The sequence below is a fragment of the Pongo abelii genome, chromosome 20 (genome assembly GCF_028885655.2).
Source record: "Pongo abelii isolate AG06213 chromosome 20, NHGRI_mPonAbe1-v2.0_pri, whole genome shotgun sequence".
In the NCBI taxonomy this organism is placed as follows: domain Eukaryota; kingdom Metazoa; phylum Chordata; class Mammalia; order Primates; family Hominidae; genus Pongo; species Pongo abelii.
The window spans coordinates 57,900,201-57,908,930 of record NC_072005.2 but is presented as its reverse complement, the minus strand read 5'-3'; the positions used below and the strand labels follow the sequence as shown (position 1 = coordinate 57,908,930).

Here is an 8,730-nt window from a genome sequence, read left to right as displayed (position 1 = left end):
AATTAGTATACACTAAGTAATGCAGCCTCAAAATATATAAATCCAAAGTTGTCAGAACTACAGAAAATGTCCAAGTTCATAATCATAGTGGGAAATTTTTTAACGTATCTCTTTCATTAATGAGTAAATTAAACAGATGAAAAAAGTCAGTGAGGATGTAGAAAATCTACACAACATCATTAACAAATTGACTTAAACAAAAGACAAAACAGTACACTCACAACAGCAACAATACATGCATTATTAAAGCATGCACAGAATATTTGCACAATTTGATCAGAGACTGAGCCATTAAGAAAATCTCAACACAGTTTAAAGGATTTCTATCACAAAAAGTATATTTTCTGATCACTTTGTTGTTAAGATGGAGATCTGAAACAAAAATATTATTGAACTCTTGAAAGGTTGAAAATTAAGAAGTCACTTCCAAGTAGTCCATGGGTCAAATAAACAGTCAAGTTGGAAATTAGAAAATATTTAGAGAGCTGTTTGGATATTTGACCCCTCCAAACCTTAAGTTGAAATTTTATCCCCAGTATTAGAGATGTAATCTAATGGGAGATGTTTGGGTTATGGGAGTGGGTGCCTCATGAATGGCTTGGTGCTGTCCTCCTGTTAATGAGTGAGTTCTTGCTCTATTAATTCTTACAAGAGCTGTCGTTGAAAAGAACCTGCCACCTCTACTGTCCCTATCTCTTGCTTTCTCTCTCCTCATGTGATCTCTGCACGTGGTGGCTCCCCTTTACCTTCTGCCATGAGTAGAAGCAGCCTGAGGCCTCACCAGAAGCAGATGCTGGTTCCATGCTTTTTATACAGCCTGCGGAACAGTGACCCAAATAAACCTCTTTTCTGTATAAATTACCCAGCATCAGGTATTGCTTTTTTAGCAAGACTAAATGGACTAAGACAGATATGAATAGCTTAAAATCATATTACTGGAATTGAAATAAGATAAACTGAATTCGATCTTTCTTCTCAAGAGATAAAAAAACTCAAGAAAGTAGTCATAAGAAAATAATAAAATAAGTACTAAATAATACATGTTTTAAAATGCATGCAATAGAATCAACAAAGCCATAACTTGTTTGGTGAAAAAGTAATAAAATTGATAAACCTCTGGTGAGTCTAAACACAATGAAAAGAGAGAAGGCACATGTAGCTAATGTCAGAAATAAAATAAAGGACATAACCACTGATGTTGCAGACATTGAGAATATACGATAATATTTTGAACAATTTCACATGCTTTGACATTTAGATTAATGGATAAATTAATAAAAATATGTAATTTAGTATAATAGCCTCAGAAAACAAGTAGAAAACCTGAATAGTTCTAAAACTATTCAGAAGAATCAGTAGTAAAAATCATCCCACAAAGCAAACTTTAGGTCAAGATGGCTAAACTTTAGGTATACCAGCAAATTGTACCAAAACTTAAGGAAGAAATTACTCTATTCCTATTCAAACTCTTGCTCATTTTCTGTGGCTAATTATAAAATTAATACCCAAACTCAACAATATGAAAAAAATAAAAGTATAGGCAAATCTTAATTAGGTATATAGTGGCACAAATATTAAGCCAAAGTTTGCAAATTAAAAGAGCTAGATATAAAAATGATAATGCATCATAGCCAAGATGTGTTTGTCAGGAATGCAAGGGTGGTTTAACATTAGAAACTCATTTAGTGTATTTATCACAAGCACAAACACAAGAAAAAACATAATGTGACTATCCCATTGAAGGCGGAAATGAGTCTGATGAAATTCTATCTTTATCCATAACAATTCTCATCAACTGAGGAATATACAAATCCAATTAGAAAAAAAAATCAGCCAATCCAATAGCAAAATTGGTCAATCACTTCAAAAGTGACTTTACAAGAAGAAAATCCAATGAACTCCAATTGTATAAGAAAAGGCCCTCGACCTCTTTAGAGGTAGAAACCAATCAGTACCATAGTGGATACCATTACATACTCATCAGATTGCTAAAAATGGAAAGTACCAAGGGTTGGCAAGGATGTAGGGCAATGGTAACTCTCATATTGTACACTTTTGGGAGTGTAAATTCATGCAATTGTTTGGGAAAATTTTTTAGCATTATCTACTGAAGTAGGAGATATATACACACACTTACATACAGACCATCCCTGACTTACGATGATTCAACTTATAATTTTTCATCTTTATGATAGTGCAAAAGCCATACACATTCAGTACTCAGTATACTGAGTACACATTCAGTATAATCCCATCATACATGGAAAATATTAAGCAGAAAATTACTTCTGACTTACTATATTTTCAATTTATGATACATTTATCAGGATGAAACTCCACCATAAGTTAAGGAGCATCTATACACAGGCATACAGACATATATACAGAAATTCCTCTAAGATGCATCCTCTAGAGACAGGGTTCTACTAGGAGATACCAAGATTCTTTCAGGGGGCATCTTCAAGGTCAAAACTATTTTAGTAATAGTACACAGATGTTATTTGCTTTTTTCTCTGTGTTGACATTACATTGCTGGTGCAAAAGCAATGGTACATAAAAGGGCTGTAACCTTAGCAGGAAGCAAGGTAATAGCACTAAATTGTGCTGGAAGTTGTATCCTTTATCACTTCACACTCACTGTTAAGAAAAATTCCATCTTCATTTAAGATTGCACTTGATGAAACAGTAAAAGCCATTAATTGTGCTAAATCTCAACTCTTGAATACACTTTTTTTAAACTTTTATTTTAAGTTTGGGGTACATGTGCAGGCTTGTTGCATAGGTAAACTTGTGTCCTGGTGGTTTGTTGTACAGATTACTTCATCACCCAAGTATTAAACCTAGTATTTATTAGGTATGTTTCCTGATCCTCTCCCTCCTCCCACCCTCCACCCTCCAATAGGCCCCAGTGTGTGTTGTTCCCCTCTATGTGTTCTCATCATTTAGTTCCCACTTATAAGGCAAGTGGATCGATGAAGTGTGGTATATCCACATAATGGAATACTATTCAGCAATGAAAAAAATGAAATATAGCTACATGAGTACATAGAATATTGTCATCAATGTGATATTATAAAAATTTGCAAAATCAAATGAACACATAGAATCTTGTTCCATACATGTAAATATGTAATCTTAAAAATAGCTAAAAGAAAACTATTATGCTGGGCACAGTGGCTCACTCTTGTAATCCCAGAACTTTGGGAGGCACAAGGCAGGCAGATCAGCTGAGGTCAGGAGTTCAAGACCAGCCTGACCAACATGGAGAAACCCCTTCTCTACTAAAAATACAAAATTAGCTGGTCATGGTGGTGCATGCCTGTAATCCCAGCTACTCAGGAGGCTGAGGCACGAGAATCATTTGAACCCAAGAGGTGGAGTTGGGTTCAGATTGCGGTGAGCTGAGATCACACCATTGCACTCCAGCCTGGGCAACAAAAGTGAAACTCCATCTCAAAAAAAAAAAAAAAAAAAGAAAAAGGAAAACTATGTAAATAATAGCAATAAAAAGAAAAGTGAGTGCAAAATTATCAAAAAGTTAGAATTAGAATGTTACTGACTTCAGGAGGGAGGCATGGATTATTACTGGGGTAGCCACATGTGGGGGATTCTGAAATACTGCATATGTTTCATTTCTTGACCTATATGACTACTTTAAGATGAATCTTAACATCTACTTCTGAAACTATTCAGAAACTGTTTTTTCCATTCAGATGAGTAATATGCCAATGTTGTAACAAGGAATGAGGGAGGCACATCTTATACACAAGCCTGAAAACCCAATCCTCACACTTATGAACTACAAAAGGATCTAGAAAGTAGCTTTTCAAGCAGTAAACAAAGATTCAATTTGTGGGATTGTTTTAATTAAATTGGATCATCAGCTTGACCAGATTTCCCAAAGAGGAAGTAATCCTTTCCTTGTATTAGTTTCTATTAGTGAGGAAGGAAGCTTAATAACTTGGCAACATCACTAAAACTAGGACCTTTTTTTTTTTTTTTTTTTTGAGACAGAGTCTTGCTCTGTCGCCCAGGCTGGCGTATAGTGTGGCATGATCTCAGCTCACTGCAACCTCCGCCTTCTGGGTTCAAGCGATTCTTCTGCCTCAGCCTACTGAGTAGCTGGGACTACAGGCACACGCCACCACACCTGGCTAATTTTTGTATTTTTAATAGAGACAGGGTTTCACCATATTGGCCAGGCTGGTCTCAAACTCCTGACCTCGTGATCTGCCTGCCTCAGCCTCCCAAAGTGCTGGGATCACAGGCGTGAGCCATCGCACCCAGCCAACACCAGGACCTTTTGCTGGCAAAGTGAGCATCTATTTAGTACCAGAACTGTGCAGTAAGGTGAACAGAGAAAAAAGTAACAGCTAAAAGTACTGAGAAATCATTGTTCCCATACTCTAATGTAAAATGTTAAAATTTGACTCCTCCACATTTTTAACTGTTTATGCCGAGCTAATTTTAGTGTTTTGAAAAGTTGTAAAAATGATACAGTGAATTCCTGCAAACCCTTCACTGAACTTCCTTAAAGTTACTCTCTTATATAACCATAGCATAATGTTCAAAACCAGGAGATGTATATTGGTGCAATACTGCTAATTTCACCATATGTTTTAAAAATAATAAATTATTCAGAATCCTTTTATATAATTCGTGGTCATTCGGATTTTCTTTTTGTGAAGTTTGCTGCTATGAATGTGTGTGTCCCTCTCTACTCATATGTTGAGATTGAATCACCAATGTGATGATATTAGGAGATGAGGCCTTTCAGAGGTGATGAAGCAATGAGAGTAAAGCCCTCATGAATGGGACTGGGACCTTTAAGAAAAAGGCCCCAGAGTTCCCCTTCAACATGTGAGGACACAGCCAAAAGTCCTCATTTCTACAAACAAGGAAGTGGGCCCTTACCAGACACCTAATCTGCCAGTGACTTGATCTTGGACTTCCCAGCTTCCAGAATAGTGAGAAATAAATTTCTCTTGTTTCGAACTGGTATGTTGTTTATTTGTGCTACATTCTTAACAGCAGCCTGAATGGACTAAGATATAAACTCAGATCATTAGTGAATTTTTCAATTGAATTGTCTAATATTTTTCTAGTTACATTTATAGTTCCCTTATAATCTTCATTCAATGAGAATTATTTTCAAAATATTTATATATTTATTTTAAATAACAATGATAAATCCCTCCCCCACCTTTTTTTTTTGAGACAGAGTCTCACCCTGTCGCCTAGGCTGGAGTACAGTGGCGAGATCTTGGCTCATTGCAGCCTCCATATCCTGGGCTCAAGCGATTCTCCTACCTCAGACTCCCTAGTAGCTGGGACTACAGGTGTGCGCCACCACACCTGGCTACTTTTTAAATTTTTCGTGGAGACGGAGTTTCACCATGTGCCCAGGCCAGTCTCCAACTCCTGAGCTCAAGCAATCTGCCCATCTCAGTCTCCCAAAGTGCTGGGATTATAGGTGTGAGCCACCACATCCGGCCCCAATGCATGTTATATGTTAATTGTTAACACAATTAATATATTTAAAGAAAAATGCCTACATTTTCAAAAACGAAAATCAATGTAAAGACTGACATTGTTTTACATTTTTTGCAAATCTCTTTCATATCTGGCTTAAGGGAAATTGATTTTACCTAGCTGCTTCTTTGTTCAATTTGTTGTGATTTTTAAACATTTGTCCTGTACTCAGTGGTGTTGGCAAACCAAAGTTACTCAGCCATTATCAGATTGATGAGCATTAACTTTATTTCCAGTTTTGCTGCCATGAATAATGCAACAATTAACCTCCTTGTATATTTACCTTCTGTAGTGCTGCTTTTGTTTCAATGGGGTAGATTCTTAGGAGGTGGATTTTGAGATAAAGTGAATGTGTGGGAGTATTGCTAATGGATGATCCCAAATGGTTTCTACATGTAAGGGTACTCTTTTCGTCACCCCCATGCCAACTTAAAGGTGCTCACATTTCCTCAGATCCATGCCAGCTTAAGGGTGTTATAATTTTTCCAGTTCATATGTGTAAGATGACATTTTATTTTGACTCAAATAAGCACTTTTCAAACCACTGGTTAATTTGAGCAGTTGTTTCATGTTTAGCCTTTTGGATTTGCTTTTCTGTGAATTCTCTAATCACATTCTTTGCTTGTTTTCTATTGGAATGTTTGTCTTTTTTAAAACAAATTTAATTTGTATGAGTTCTTGCTGGAATATAGATCTTGACTTTTATCTGCCATGTATATTGAAAAATTTACCATCCCTGACCCCTTAGTGCACTGATTTTGTTTTTGGTACATTTTACCATACAAAAATTTTTTATATTCACATAGTCATTTATGACCACTTTTTCTCCACAGCTTTTGGGTTTCTTCTCTTGGCTAAGAAAGTTACCATCACAGCCACATCGTCTCCCTTCCTTCCTTCCTTCTTTCCTTACTTCCTTCCTTCCCTCCTTCCTTTCCTCCTTGTCTTCCTTCCTTCCTTTCCTTTCTCTTTCTTTCTCTTTCCCTTCCCTTCCCTTCCCCTTCCTTCCTTCCTTCCTCCCTCCCTTCCTTCCTTCCTTCCCTCCTTCCTTCCTCTCTCTCTTTCTCCCTCCCTCCCTCTCTCTCTCTCCCTCCCTCCCTTCCTTCCTACCTTCCTTCCTTTCTTTCTTCTTTCTTTCTTTTTCTTTCTTTCTTTTCTTTCTTTCTTTCTTTCTTTCTTTCTTTCTTTCTTTCTTTCTTTCTTTCTTTCTTTCTTTCTTTCTTTCTTTCTTTCTTTCTCTCTTTCCTTCTTCTCTCTTCTTTTCTGTGTAGAGACAGGGTCTCCCTATATTGCCCAGGCTGCTTTTGAACTTCTGGGATCAGGTAGTCCTCCCACCTTAGGCTCCCAAATTGCTAGGATTACAGACATAAGCCACCACACCTGGCCTCTTTCCTACATTTTCTTCAAATTCTTTCATGTCTTTTCTTTTTGTATGTTTAAGCCTGTCATGTATTTTTGCATATAGTCTGAGATGAGATAGAAGTTCAATTTTATTTATTTTTAGATGGGCCAGGTTTGCCAAGTCCATTTAAGTTTAAATTAATTACAGTGAAACAACACTGAAAATTAAGTTACTTGGTCACACTAGCCGTATTCAGGTACTCATTGGTCATAATGATGAAATTCTAAAGCTAGGAATGAGGCAGAGTCCCACTATTACCACAATTATCATTGCATTTGTGGTGTTAGGAAAGATAGCCAGAAAGAAAGTTGAAATAAGGTATAAATATGAGAAATGAAAAGACAAGATTGTCATTTTTGTAGACAACGTGAACATCTACCTAAAAAAACACATGAGAATTTACAGAAAAACCTTAGAACTAATAATCAAGTTCTCAGAAATACCATTTGACTCAGCAATCCCATTACTGGGTATATACCAAAAAATATAAATCATTCTATTATAAAGATACATACATGTGTATGTTCATTGCAGCACTAATCACAATAGCAAAGACATGGAGTCAACCAAAATTTCCATCAATGATAGACTGGATAAAGAAAATGTGGTAAATATACACTGTGGAATTCTATGCAGCCATACAAAGGAATGAGATCGTGTCCTTTGCAGACACATGGATGGTGCTGGGAGCTATTATCCTCAGCAAATTAACACAGGAACAGAAAACCAAGCACCACATGTTCTCACTTAGAAGTGGAAACTGAACAATGAGAACATATGGACAGAGGCAGGGGAACAACACACACTGGGGCCTGTCAGAGGTGCCAGGGGAGGGAGAGCATCAGGATAAATAGCTAATGTATGCAGGGCTTATACCTAGGTGATGGGTTGATAGGTGCAGCAAACCACCATGGCACATGTTTAGCTATGTAACAAACCTGCATGTCCTGCACATGTATCCTGGAACTTAAAACAAAATTAAATTTAGAAAAATAATCAAGTTATTTGATTCGGCAAGATATAACATAAATACACTAATCAGGATCTTGTAAAGAATCAACAAGTAAAGTTAGATCCCTACCTCATACCATACACAAAGCCATTTCAGATGGATTTAATCTGATTTTGAGGTGATTTAAATATGAACAAGAATGATTTTTTCATTATAATTTTTTTTTGAGACAGAGTCTCGCTCTGTTGCCCCTGCTGGAGTGCAGTGGCATAATCTTGGCTTACTGCAACCTCTGCCTCCCAGGCTCAAACACTCCTCCTGCCTCCCAAAGTGCTGGGACTACAGGCATGAGTCACCTTGCCTGGCCTCATTATAACTTTTTTTTAATTATTATACTTTAAGTTTTAGGGTACATGTGCACAATGTGCAGGTTAGTTACATATGTATACATGTGCCATGCTGGTGTGCTGCACCCATTAACTCGTCATTTAGCATTAGGTATATCTCCTAAAGCTATCCCTCCCCTCTCCCCCCACCCCACAACCGTCCCCAGAGTGTGATGGTCCCCTTCCTGTGTCCATGTGTTCTCATTGTTCAATTCCCACCTATGAGTGAGAATATGCAGTGTTTGGTTTTTTGTTCTTGCAATAGTTTACTGAGAATGATGATTTCCAATTTCATCCATGTCCCTACAAAGGACATGAACTCATCATTTTTTATGGCTGCATAGTATTCCATGGTGTATATGTGCCACATTTTCTTAATCCAGTCTATCATTGTTGGACATTTGGGTTGGTTCCAAGTCTTTGCTATTGTGAATAGTGCCGCAATAAACACACGTGTT

At 37.0% G+C, this 8,730-nt stretch overlaps 1 non-coding gene across 1 annotated transcript; it reads right to left on the bottom strand.

The window, feature by feature from the left end:
* Positions 1–3,707: 3,707 nt before the first annotated feature.
* Positions 3,708–3,811, bottom strand: LOC112130250 (small nucleolar RNA U13). Its single transcript, XR_002912524.1, has one exon. It is a non-coding gene; the product is annotated as a small nucleolar RNA U13 (small nucleolar RNA).
* Between the last annotated feature and the right edge of the window lie 4,919 nt (positions 3,812–8,730).